The sequence below is a fragment of the Camelus bactrianus genome, chromosome X (genome assembly GCF_048773025.1).
Source record: "Camelus bactrianus isolate YW-2024 breed Bactrian camel chromosome X, ASM4877302v1, whole genome shotgun sequence".
Classification (NCBI taxonomy): Eukaryota; Metazoa; Chordata; class Mammalia; order Artiodactyla; family Camelidae; genus Camelus; species Camelus bactrianus.
Window position 1 is genome coordinate 31,565,923 of NC_133575.1, and position 13,716 is coordinate 31,579,638.

Here is a 13,716-nt window from a genome sequence, read left to right on the forward strand (position 1 = left end):
GCTGGTGAAACGGGGTTGGCTGTTGGCAGGAGGGCTCAGTTCCTTGGCATGTGGGCCCCTCATGAGGCTGCTTGGGAATCCTCCTGGCATGGTAGCTAGCTTCCCCTAGAGCAAGTGATTCAAAAGAGCCAGACAGAACCCAGAGTGTCTTTTATGACTTAACCTTGGAAGTGTCACATCATCAAAATATGCTGTTGGTTACACAGGGCAGCCTTGTTCAACATGGGAGGTGACCATGTAAAGGGGTTAATAGCGGGGCTGAGACTCACAGGGAGAGGGAATTTGGGGGTTTCAGTTCTCAGGGGTAGGTGGGGGGCAGTGGTATAAGGGAGGATGCAGAGGTTCCTAGGTTTCCGAGTTGAGACACAACTGTGGCTGGTCTGTGTATGTTGGGGAAGGGGGGACCCACTGGCTGACCCAGCCTTCTGCCCTCTTTTTCTGGAACATTGTTCCAGTTACCATCACTATGTAATAAGTCCCTCCAAAATTTCGTGACTTCAAACAACCATTTTGTTATGCTCATGGACTCTGTGGGTCAGGAATTCTGGTAGGGCGCAGCGGGGGATGGCTTGTCTGTGCGTCACCACGTCTGGGACCTCAGCTGGGAAGACTCCGAGCCCAGCGATGATAGTTGCGGGCTGGAGTTATTCGCAGTTTCAATCATCGACATGTCCGGTGCCTGTGCTGGGGGGAAGCAGAGGCTTGGATGGTGGCCGGAGAACCTACAGGTGGCCTCCCTACATAACTTGGGCTTTATCACAGCATGGTGGCCTCGGCTTGGTGGGACTTCTGACGTGGGGGCTCAGGGCTTCGAGTGTGATTGTTCTAGCAAACAAGGCGGAAGCTGCATGGGCGTTTAGGGCTCAGCCTTGGGCGTCACCAGACATCACTTCCACTGTTCTTTCATTCATTCTCTCTTTCATTTCTTTATTTACCTTAACAGAGGCACTGGGGATTGAACCCAGGACCTCGCGCATGCCAAGCATGCACCCTACCACTGAGCTATACCTGCCCCCTCCACTGTACTTTTTTGATGCAAGCAGTCACAAGCCTGCCAGAATTTAGGGGAAGGGGTCACAGACCCAGTCTCTCAATGGGAAATGTCAGTGTCACATTGTAGAAGAGCACATGGGCTGGATGATATTGTCGCAGCCTTTCTTGGGAAAGACAGTCTGCTGTGCACCCCAATTTTCCTAAGACTTTTGTCTTTGATGGGTGGGAACAGGGGGTGCTGAGGGAATGCAGGCCCTGGGCACCCCACACAGCGTCTCTGCTAGATCATGCTTGTTCCTTCCCCATCACAGGTCACTGGCCCGAGTCTGAGCTGAGTGGGACACACGAGGAGGAAGAGCTGAACCCAGGAGAGGGGGTTCTTCACACAGGCCCATAGGACAGTGTCCCAGATTGTGGGGCCAGAGAGAGCTCTGCCACTTACTGCGTGGTCTTGGACAAGTGGCTTATCTCTGAATTGGGAAGAAGTCCTGCCTCGGGATCACTGTGGGAGCAGGTTAGGTGAGGCGTGCAGAGGATGGCAGGACGCTTGGCACGTGGGTGGGTATTCAACAGACGGGAGCCACTGTGACACTATCTATTATTCACTTATCCAACCTGAGTTCAACCATCTGTGGCACAGTATTCGTCGTATATTGCTGGGTAGCAAGTCACCCCCAAACTTAGTGGCTTAAAACAACAGAAATCATTTCTTCCCCACTCTCTTGCTTTCTCTGGCGCAGACATCCAAAGCTTGGTCAGGTGGCCATGGCCCAGCTTTTCTCAAAAGGTGGCAGTCAGACGTGGCTGAGGCTGCAGTTGTCCGAAGGCTCAAAGTGGTTCAGTCACGTGGCTGGCAAGCTGGCACTGGCTGCTGGCTGGGGGCCTCAGTTCTCTCCACGCAGGCCTCCACACAGCTGCTTGAGTGTCCTCATGCCATGGCAGCTGGGATCCCCTACAGCCAAGTTTCTCCGGGAGGGTAGAATCTGGGTCTCTCTTAGTCTCCACCGTATCTCAGCCTGATGCCCAGCTCAGTATTCTGTGAGAGTTTAAAAGGCTGAGAACTGACTGCCTCAGCCACTCTGCTTTCAGCCTTTTATATTCTTCTGCAAGGTCTTTTAGGCCCCTGCCCAGGCTGACGGCAGTCTCAAGGTTTCAAAGAGGATCCCAAGGTTGTGGAAGGGGAAAATCAGGGAGAGACAGCCACCAAGGCCCAGGGCCCAGGTGCCCCTCCTTATTGGAAATGCTCCTTCCAGAGCTTGACCTTGGACTTCTGAGCGTGTTCAAAGGGAGACTGTCCTAGCAGGCTGAGAGCTGTGCAAACCCTGAGAGAGAGAGAGAAGGAAGTGCGTGCGAGGAGCTCATATTCCACTGAGGGTAAGCAAGGAGCCCGGGGTTCCAGCTGAGCCGAAAAGGCCAGATCAAAGTTGCTGTTCTGCTGAAGTAGCAGGTGCAAAGGCCCTGAGGTGGGGCAGTGGGGAGCAGGTTCTGAGCCCTCTGAGCCAGGAGGGCTGGGCTGCGAGGGCAGGGTTAGATGAGGCCAGAACAGGGGGTAAAAGCAGAGCAGTGGGGTGATGGAGGCAGCCACGAGGAGGAAGAGGGGGCTGGGGTGGGGGTCTTAAAGCAGGGAACCTGCAAATTTCTGAGCAAAAGTCAAGAGGATCTGAACCAAGGCGGAGCCCTGAGAAAGGGGGAGGCAGGTTCCAGAAACATTTAGATGTAAACTTGACTGGATTAGACAGCCAGATTGGATTAGAGGGGAGAAGGCAGGATGATGGGTGAGTGGTTTTCCCTCTGAAGTTTTTTCCTCTGTGATGTTCAGAGGCAGCAGTTGCTATAAGGAGGCTTAAGGTGCTTTGCTCAGTGTCCTGAGACCAGAAAGAGAACCTAGAAGGCCTGGGGCCTTGCAGAGTGTGGCCCCTGATGTCCTTTGCCCAGAGGCCCCCACTGCTCCTCATCCCCCAGGCAAACTGCCCTGCTGAGAAACGTGCAGGGATGACTGTCTAGATGTGCAGGCTACCGAGTCCTGGCACATGTATCACTGTCTCTTTTAATTGTCCGGGTGGGAGTTGTGATTCCCATTCTACAGATGAAGCAAGTGAGGCTTCTGGGCTCAGAGAGCTGTGATGTCTTTTCTAAGGTCAGAGAGGTAGCAGAGTCTGTCCTGGAACCCAGCTGAGTCTTTCTCTTCAACATCCTTCCCTGTTTTCTCATCTCCCAGCTCCCTTAACAACCACTCGTATGGAGTCAAGGTCGTAAGTATTTGCAGAGTTCTTCCAGGGCCTCTGTGAGGTGAGGCGATACGGCAGGTTTGGGGCGGTGGTTCCTGATAGGTGTGTTAGAGGTGTGGGTGTATGGTGGGGTGGGAATAGGGGGGGCGAGGGACAGAGAGACCAGAGCTATCAATCAGAAAGGGGTCCCTGAAGGCAGGCTGATGTGGCTGGGGCTACATTCAGGAAACCCATCAGGATGACAGTGACCTTGGGCAAAGACCCATCAAGGCAGGTGTCAAGTTAACAGGGCTCTTTGCTATCTCCCTCTTCTGGTGCCAGGTGTTCAGGAACTTGACCCCCTCTCCTGGTTTTGTCTGGTTTACTGCCCCGCCCCAACACCCTGCCCTGTCTGTCTTTGCTGGTTCCCCTTCCCTGGAATGGGTGGCCAGGGTCGTACCACCCCCCAGAAGGGAACTATGAATTCCATCCCCTTAATTCCTTTCCCAGCTCTCTCATAGCCGGAACACCTAAACGCTTTCTGCAACAAGCTCTCTAAATGATTGGAACTTTCTCCCAAATCAGCACTTTTTCATGCTACATTAGCATTTATTGGTTTGATATTTACATTTGGCAAAGGAGCACCCAGTCCCTGGGTCCCTGGGAGCACACACCGTCAACAGAAACAGACCCGCCCCATCTGCCACCTGCCTTGTCCTTCCCCCAACCCCCAGTCTATCAGAATAAAAAAAAAAAAAAAAAACTCAGAAGGATTATCTTTACAGACCAAAAGGTCTGCTGATAAACAGGGGCCCTGCCCAGAGGAGAGGGGGCGCCCCAAACCAAAGGCCTGGCAGGGACTATCTGAATTTGTACTGCAGTAGTGTATACATGCTAGCTTCCCTGTGGGATCTTAACCTTCCTGAAGGCAGAGATCTGTTTTCGTTCTTTGAATTTCTCCAGATTCCTCTCCAGGGCGAAGAACCAAGCTCTGCCACCCCTAGGTTCTTAAGGAACATTTGGCTACTGTGGAATTAATCAGAAGTCGCGCCCTCCCTCTGACAGCTGCTGTGGGGGAGGGTGGATGAATGATCCAGGCAACAAGAGGGCAACGGGGGCGGGGTGGGGGGACCACGTGGTAAAGAAGGGAAGTTCTCCCTTCTCCCTTTCAAACGCCCCTACAGATCTGGCCGAGGAGCCCAGCCCTGCGAGGTTGTGGTGGAGGCAGGAAGCTGTGTGGTAATGTGGTTAGAGCTCAGCAAACCGGGCTCCAAAAGCCAGCGCTGTTATGTAACCGGTGTGGGCCTCAGTTTCCTCTTTGGTAAAATTGGAATGATGGCAGTTCCTCCCCTCATGGGCTGGTTGTGGGGATTCAGGGAGGTCAGGAGTGTTAAGGGCACATCGTGGGTTTAGGAGACGGCGGTTGCTAGGATTTTATTCAGACCTGTGGCAGTAAGTGGACATCGTTAACTACTCAAAGGTACATTTCTGCTGTGCCCTGGGGTTTTCAAAGGGCAGTCTTCCCAGCGGCCCCAGAGCCTTGCCACTCAAAGGGCCCGTGGACCAGCAGCAGCATCACCTGAGAGGCTGTCAGGAAGGCAGATCCTACGCTGCTCCCCAGACCTGCCGAATTAGCATTCGTATTTTAAAATCCCCCAGGTGAATCATGCACATTAAAGTTTGCGAAGCCCTTTAGAAACCTCCCGTGAAATCTACAATGTGGCAATGACTATTCCCCATTTTGAGGATGAGAAAACTTGCTCAGAGTCAGAGATCTGATGCCCTCTTGTGCCTAAGCTCATGAGCTCTCTGGAAGAGGCCGGTGACTCCTGTGTGTCCTGGATCTCTTTCCCTACCCACAGCTGTTCCTTGAAGGACCAGCAGACTCCAGGGCAGGGTGGAGATGAGCGGGACCAGGGGGCCGGGGGCTCATCTGCAGCCCCGTTGCCACAAAGGGGACCGAGATGGCCTCACCATGTGGAGTCCACCTGGAGGCGGCTGGGGTCTTGGCCCCTGGGGCTTGAGTTGGGATGACAAAGAGTCCAGAAGAAAAAAATGTCGTCTCAATAGATGCAAGCATGCCCGTGTTAAAATGAAATTTTCAAAAGGTGAAAATGCTTGACTCTCATGCAAATATAAAATGACCACATGTCAAAGATTTGATTTAACTCATTCATTAATGAGGGAACCTCTAAGATGTTAAAACTGGTTATCGTGAGAATGCGAGGAGCTCGGTATTTATAGGCAATTGAATAGAAGAATGTTAGGGTGAGATAGCTAGGTTAGAGATTATTTGCATCTCTACCAGACAAAAATCTGAAAGTTAACCAACCTCTGCCACCGTGGGATTGTAAAATAACCCAGTCAATAGGAAATCAATCAAAGGTGCCAGCCCTGCACTGTGCTGAAAGAATACCCAATAATCTCTTTCGCCTATTTCCAGTTTTGGATAATTTTTTCTGACACTACCCTCGGTTAGTCCTTGAGAATCCGGAAATTGCTCTTGCCTGAGAATTACCCTCAGAATGGAATGTGGGTCTTGGAAGGAAAGGAGGAATAAAAGATGAGCAAGCCCGTCTTCTAAAAGATGGGGTGTGTGCTTTCCCGGCCACCTTCCCTCTGTCCTGCTGAGCACCACACCACAGCGCTCAGAGGGCGTGAGCTGGCATCGTGCAGGGAAAAAAGACTGTTCTCAGAAAGGACACGGCGCAGCCTGCTCCTGCCTCCCATTCTCTTTAACCTTGGCCACGGCGCAGAGGGGAATGATGTATCTGCAAACATCTGCAGCCTTGTCCAAAATATTTTCCCCTCCTGTACAGTTTTTGCCAATATTGTTAATCTGTGGGTTGACTTCAGACCAAAATAAATCTCCCAGCCCTGGCCACCAGCTAGCTAATTTTACTTTGTAACCAGGGAATAGAAAGTACGGGCCCTCGGCCGACCATTCTGTGTTTATTTTGCTTTCTCTCTGCTGCAGTTTAAAAATCACAGTTGGAAAAGTGGGCCCTCTGTGCATAAGAACAGCCGCCGAGAGAAGTAACAACAAAGACGGACGGGTTGAAAAAGGCAAGTTCTTCCGATCGCCCTCCACATTCGTCTCTCATCTCAGGATTCTGATCGTCCCCACTGGCCTTTTCCATGAGGTCTAGAGTTGTAAAATGTGCCAAAAAGCAGAAGGATACATGGTCCTTCGGGGAGGATTTTCTTAGGCACTGGGTCTGTTCTGTCACTCTTGTCGGGTTTTTCCTACCTAAGAGAGTTTGACTCTAGGTTCTCCTGGACCAGTCCTTGAGGAAGCAGGTGGGTAGAACATAAACATGTCAGCCATAGAAGGGACCGTGGAGGGCATCTTGTCCCATTCAGCCGTGCCAGCTGAAAGGCAGGATGACCTAGTGGTTGAGAGCACAGATTCGGAGTCAGATAGCCTCGGTGTGAATTACTTCTCTACCCCTTACTAGCTGCGTGACTTTGGACAAGTTTACTAAACCCTGCCTCAGTTTCCTCATCTGTAAAGTGGGGATAGGAGTCACCATACCTACCTCAGATGATTGTAGTGGGGAGGAAATGAATTGACATATATAAAGCATCATGAATTGTGCAAAGCATACACTCTGCGTTTGACGGGAGACAGACATGAGGCTCAGAGAGGAGAAGCAACCTCCCCGAGGTCACTCAGGGAGTTGCCAGAATGAGCTGGACTTGGTGAAAAAGAGGAGAGGTTACTGCCTCTTGGAAATTCTGACTAATAACTGTGTCTTTGCCTGGGTTACATCATCTTCGCTCAGCACTTGGAAAGAGCCCTAACGTGGAAGTCAGGGCGGCACTTCTAGTCCGGGCGCTCTGCTGACTGACGGTGGCCCTACTGGTCATTAGTTTGGGGCTGGATGGTCTCTGGAGGTTCCTGTTGGTATGAACATCTTATAATTCGAAATTAAGGTCTGTACCTTCCACTCAAGTTAAGTCTGTCTTTTTGTGCAACTCTCTTTTTACTGCTTTACTTTTCTCCCTTATTTCCCTCTGACATTTTGCCCAGCCGTATCCTGTGGGCATCAATATCCGGTTTCCCTTTGGCTCTCCCGCCCTGTCCCTCCCCACATTGGTCCCTCTCCCCTCCCCCGCCGCTGGGGCAGTCATGGGCTTCCACTGGCCCACACCTGAGCCCTCAGCTGCCATGTCTAAGTTGATTACACACTGTTTTGTAGGTGCCTTGAAAGTAGGCACTTGATTTCTTATCATGACCCACCTTAAGAACCTAATCCAATGTCCTTGGCACAGTGGCTTATCCATTATGGTTTGTTGATTGGCTCTATAATGAGTTGGGATAATGGATGAAATCTTTTACTATCAAGACTCCCTCTGGTACAGCTGCATAGATATCCTTTGTTCAAGAGGAAGCTAGTATTATCAAACTTCAAAGCTTGACAAAAAAAAGGTATTTTAGAGCAATTAAAAATTCAAAGATGAAAATTTCAGGCTGGAACGCAGGAATGTTAATATACTTCCTTTGCTGCCTTTCTTTCTCAGGGACCCTATCCCACACCCCCTTTCCTTAAAATACAAGCCTGAGTCAAATGTTCTGTTGCCACCTGTTGGTGAAGTGAGGCATTGCAGCCCAGCTCTAGGAGGTACTGTAAATGCCTGGAGAACAGTAGGGACTGAAATGCTGGGCGACGAGATTGTAGAGTCAGGTGTGGCCCAGAGAATTAGCTTTCAGATTAGGTTGATCCTGAGGGAAGGGTGAAGGCTAATAGCAGAGGGGAATCCTGGAGTAAAAGAGACAATATTAAGCACTCCAAGGGCTGTAGAGGAAAAGTAACCAGTTATTTGAAGACACTAAGTTCTGTAATACCTAATTCTGCTAGCGTGTATGTAACAAGGCCCCACGTACCACTGTGCTGACCACCAGTGTAATCCTGCCGCTCTCAAACCTTTGCCCTTAGTCAAAGTTGTTGGCGCCCAATGTAAAACTATACTGAGGAACAAAGAAAAATGAGGTTTCCTTATATAGTTGGGATGGGTGGCATTTTTAAAAGATGGCTGCAACAATATCCCACATGTTCTTCTGCAGTGTGACCTTCAAGGAGGGAGGTCTATCTCACTACCCCTTTGAACCCAGGTAGGTCCTATGACTGCTCTGATGGAACAAGGCGAACGTGATGCTGTGTGATTTTTCAGGACGAGGTCACGAAAAGCCTTGAAGCTTCCATCTGAACTTACTAGAATGCTCACTCTGGGGACACTCCCTCTTGGAACCTAGACACCATGCTGTGAGAAGGCCAAACTACGTGGACAGGCCGCCTCTAAGGCACTCCAATTGAAACCCCAGTTAAGTTCCCAGCCCACAGCCAACATTAACTGCCAGCCCCATGTGTGTGCCATTTTGGACGTCCCGCTGGGTTAAGCCTTCAGAGGACTCCAGCCCCAGCCAACACCTGACTGCAACCACATGAGAACCCAGAGTAAAAAAACACCCCCAGCTGAGCCCAGTCAACTCACAGAACTGTGAGAGATAATAGTAAGTTGTACTAAAGCCACTAGGTTTGGGGGCACCATGTGGCAATAGGTAACAAGGACAGTAGCAACTTTGGTTATACACCTAAACCGTAGGGTGACGCATAATTCGGTATAGTTTTAAAATCCTGGATTCAGCTTTCAGGCCATGAGTCCCTAACATCATAAAGCAGTACTATTTCAGTTCATATCTGCTGCCTCTGATCAAAACACTATCTTGCACTTCCTGAGAGAGACGGCACTTCCTGACAGGTGTCCCCTTGCGTCCTCATCTGTGTGACTGCGGAGTTCAGTGTCTCTCACACATTCCAGCATGGCCCTTGGTGCCTGATTTGCAGGCCACGAGATTGAACCCATGCTCTTGTCTCCAGAAGGTTTTGTGGGTGGGACTGTGTCATATACAGCAAGAATCCACCCACACATTTTCTTTGAATCAACCTCAGTGATGGATAACTTACATACGATAAAATGGACCCATTTTAAGTGTACAGATTGATGAGATTTGACAAACGTAACCCATGTTACCACCTACCGCGTAACCACCATCATAAAGTCTAGAACATTTTCATCACCCTGGAGTTTCCTTGCGCCCCCTTTACAGTCAAGCCCCTCCTCCCACCCCCAGCCCCAGGTAAGCACTGATTTGCTTTGCCATTAAAGATCAATTTTCGTCTTTTCTGGGATTACATATAAATGGAATCATACAGGATGCCCTCTCATGTGACTGTGTAATAGTTTGTTCAGCATAATATTTTTGAGGTTCATCCATGTTATTGTGTGAAACTATAGTTAATTCCTTTTTATTGCTGAGTAGTACATCGCTGTTTGGATATATCGCCATCTGTCTATTTATTCTTCTTTTGACGGACATTTGGGTCATTTATACTTGGGGCTATTATGAAGAAAAGTGCTATGAATGTTCATCTACAAGGATTTGCAGTCATATGTTTTTATTTTTCCTGTGTAAATATCTAAGGGTACTAATGCTGGGTTATATGATAAGTGTATATTTATCGGAAACTGACACTGTTTTACATGCCCACCAGCAAAGTATGAGAGTTCTGGTTGCTCCATATTCTTATCAGCACTCAACATTGTCAGTCTTTTGTAGCATCCTTGGTGAGTGCAATGGCCACAGGTTTTTAACTGTCTCTTCCATTAGGATGTGAGCGTGGACTTGCTTTTTCACTGAGACATCCTCTGGCACCTGGAATGGTGCCAGCACCTGGAACAGTCCCCAGCACCTGGAACAGCATGCAATATTTATTTTTGGAGTGAACGAGTTCATGTTTCCCTGGGCTTTCCTTAAGATCGATTTTGGTAGGGGGTATTAAGCAAAGAGGATTTATGCACTTACAGTTGTGAAAGATATTGCCAAATTGCTTTACAAAAAAAATGCTGAACCAATTTACCCTCCCACCAACACGAACTGTTGTCAGTTTAAATTTTTCTGCCGGTGGAACAGGTTAAACATGGTATTTCATTTTGGCTTTAATTTTCTATTACTCTTGTCACTGGGTGAATTTGAGCATCTTCTCATATGTTTATGGGCCTTGTATGCTGCTTCATCTGTGATTTGTGATCCTATATTTTGCCTTTCTTGCTTATTTTTTAGTGGACTATTTTTTCCTAATTTAGAGAAACTCTTTGCTTATAGATGGAAACAGTTTGCCTGCTGTGTATGTTGCAAACATTTTGTGGAGTGACAAGCAGGGTTCAATGACGACTCCTAGAACCCTTCTCTTGTTGCCTGCTCAGGCTGAGGACCCCCACATTCCCCCTAGTGGGAGTGGCTGTGACGGAAACTAAGTTTGCGTTGGGCTGAGGGCTCCCCTTCCTCCAGCATGCTTGCCTCCAAATCTTGACTGTCCCCTGTGTGTAAAGCCTCTCCAACTTATAAAATTAAAAGGTAGCATCCAGTGTGGGGAGGGGCAGGGTCCCCTCCTGGATCAGAGCCCATCGCGCATGCCACATCCAGAGCCCCTGCTCCTTTCCGTGGGCTGATGAGAGCACAGGGTTGGTGTATCTCATACTCCGTGACCTTCTCTGCTCTCCTGCAAGCGCTCGCTGGTCCTTGCTAGTTATATTGGTCAAAGTCCAGTTGAGAATATGGGAAGTACTCTAGGTGTTTGGAGCAGATGGAACTTAATGCATAAAATTGTTTACACATGTGATGGAAGACAGAGATGCCAAACAGAAAGGGAGGCAAGTTAGAGATAAGCAAGTCCAGGAAACCTCAGTTGCCCCTAAAGCTGGAGGGGTGAGGGGAAGAGCTGGGTCACTGGAGCCCGGAAGTGGGGTCAACGGATCCCGGAAGTGGACTCAGCAGGCAGAAACCGGAGCTTTAGTGGTTCTGTCCTCTGGGTTCTGCAGCCACAGAGGTGCTCCAGCTGCTGAGGCAGAGAGCAAGGAGGAGAAATACCCTGGCTTCTCCTTTCCTCCTGTCCTCCAGGCTCCTTCCGGTGCCTTCCACAGGTGCCAGGAAACAGGCAGACAAAACCAGACAGAGGAAGGGACGAGGGATGGATCTGAGGACATGATGCCTGGGACTGGCACATTGGTGTCAGGCATGTGGCAGATTTTATTTTCCAAAAATAGCCGTAGCCATATTTCTGGTCCTCCATAGTTTTCTAGAACCATGACTCTCCCATCCACCGGTGGAGTCTGAGTCCCCCTCCTTCATCCCAGGTAGGACCTTGTACTTGCTGCCATGAGTTGTTCTCTGTCTCACGGAGGGGATACTAATTGACTTTGGAGGCGGGGTTATCAAAGGCAATACCACTTCCACCTGGGATACTCTGCCTTGGAACCCAGCTGCCGTGCTGTGAGCAAGTCCAAACCAACCCAAGCGGAGAGTCCACATGGAGAGGCTCATGGGGAGAGACACGGGGGCCCCAGCCCTCAGCCTCCGAGTCCTCCAGCTGAGGGCCCAGACATCACGGAGCAGAGACAAGCTGTCCCTACTGTCTGCATTCCTGACCTGCAGAATCTGTGAGCATAATTATTATTTTTTTAAATGCCACTAAGTCTTGGGAAAATTTGTTACACAGTTTATCTCATAACTGGGACGGCACCGGGTGGGGCGGGGAGGGGCAGGAGGTGCATAGGTACAGATTTGGGGCTCAAGGCACTATCTGTCTCCTCTCACATCTTGTGTTTTGCGGCTGAATCCTAACCAATAATTGGAATTGGTTTGAGAGTACATGGAAGCTGGTCTCCCTCTCCTGCAAAAGCCTGTAAGTTTGTTTCGGGACCTATTCCCTTGAAAAAATTCATTAATTCACTGTACACATATTTATTGAGTGCCTAAACTGTGCTAGGCAATGCATAGATGCTTGAAAATAAAATAGGAACAGTTCCTAACTTCAGCCAGAAAGCAAATCACCTTATAAGTAAACACATAATCACCAATCGAGATAAATGCTCTGGAGGAAAAATGTGAGACGCTGAGAGAGTGTAATAGAGGATTTAGATTTTGTTTGGGCCATTGGCAAAGCCTCTCTCAGGAAGTGAGATTTCTCTCTTTCTCTCTCTCCCTCTCTCCCCTTCTCTCTCTCCTCACCGCGACTACCATCTTCTCCCCTTTGCTTTCTGAAGCTTATGACTTATTTATTCCAAGCCATGAAAGCTTTTATAATATACTTTTCAAAGTTAGCAAAACAATATTTCCTACTGAAAACGATCATCGGACACACATGTATTAAAAAGTGTTTACTCACAAGAAACCAGAAATTGTTGGGGGTTTTTTGCTAGGTGACACATGAAAACTAGGGATTCCCTTCCCCAAAGAGTGCCCAGACGTGCCAACAGACTGAATCTGCCATCCAGTTTTAGGAGAGTGACTCTTAGTCCCCAGAAGCCGGGGACCCCAGGCTGGCTGGTACATGTAAGCAGGGCTCAGCTTTAACGTTTTCTCCAGACGCCCAAGTGCGGGGGAGATGGCTCCAGGGAAAGAGAAGAGGCGGGGCTGCAGGGGGTCAGGGGAGCTGCACCTGGGAAGCCCCGGGAGCCAGGACTGAGTTGCAGGCTGGGGCGAGAATGAGAAGCAGCTCAGGTCCTTGTCACGGTAACCGTGCCGTGCCCCATGTCTGTCACTGCAAGGAAAGATGGGCTGAAATGGTCACTTCCAGCAAGCTCCAGAGGGAAAGGGGCAGGTCAGACCATTCGCAAAGCTCTTGATTTCCCTATGACTGGGGAAGGGGTGTTCCTCCAGAGATGGGGCTGGGGTCTTTCCATCTGCTGCCTTTCCGCAGGCTGTCCTGCCAGTGGGTGGCATCTGTCTGGTCCATCGGCAGTAAGCTCACTCACAGCCTCTCCTACCTGTAGTTCTCTGTGAGCTCGAGAGCAGACATTGGTGCGTTACTCCACCTCCTCCACCGTGAGTGGTACCTACGCCGCGGCTGCCGCCTGCCTCCACACAGCCTGGTTCATCAGCCCCAGAAAATGCTCACTAGGTGTCCCTTGCAGCAGCCAAGATGGTCATTAAACAACACGCAGCCAGACCTCAGAGCCGCGGCCCTGCTTCACAATCCTGTGAGGAACACCCAGGGCTCCCACAGCAGACGGGAAGATATGGGTGGGGGACCTTGGGTCTTGGCTGCCTTGATGGTGCCGCTCAAGTCCACCTCCCGGGCCTCACGGCTGGCTCACTCCATCCAGGTCGGCTTCCCGCTCTGATTATTCCCTCCCCCAAGGTACAGCAGCCAGACTCACAGATGAGTGATCATTGTGGACATGCCTACCCCTAATTTTGTTGGGGGCCAGGACAGGAGTACACACAGAGGCCCACGTTCCATATCTGTAAATATTTAAACATTAAAATCAAGCCTACCAGCCATTACGTAAAGTATGTTGACAAATGTAACTTCACAGTGATGTGAAAGGCCAGGTGCAAGTTTAGAATTCTTGGATTCCGCAGCATTTTGCACTGGAGCACAGCTGGTTCCCGGCCCCCCTCTGCGGGTCCCCTTCCCACCTGTGGAGCTCGGTCCTGCACTGGGAGAGG

General features: G+C 49.9%; 1 long non-coding RNA gene across 3 annotated transcripts in view; it reads left to right on the top strand.

Moving 5' to 3' along the window:
- The window catches only part of LOC123619448 (uncharacterized), a 72,986-nt gene extending 66,169 nt beyond the window's left edge, over positions 1 to 6,817 (top strand). For 2 of the 3 annotated variants that reach the window (XR_006728053.2, XR_012504850.1), the window contains one exon: positions 6,178 to 6,816. This is a non-coding gene — a long non-coding RNA (uncharacterized LOC123619448). Of the gene's footprint in view, positions 1 to 6,177 lie in introns of all 3 variants that reach the window. The other variant, XR_012504849.1, reaches the window with a different exon arrangement.
- Positions 6,818 to 13,716: the final 6,899 nt, after the last annotated feature.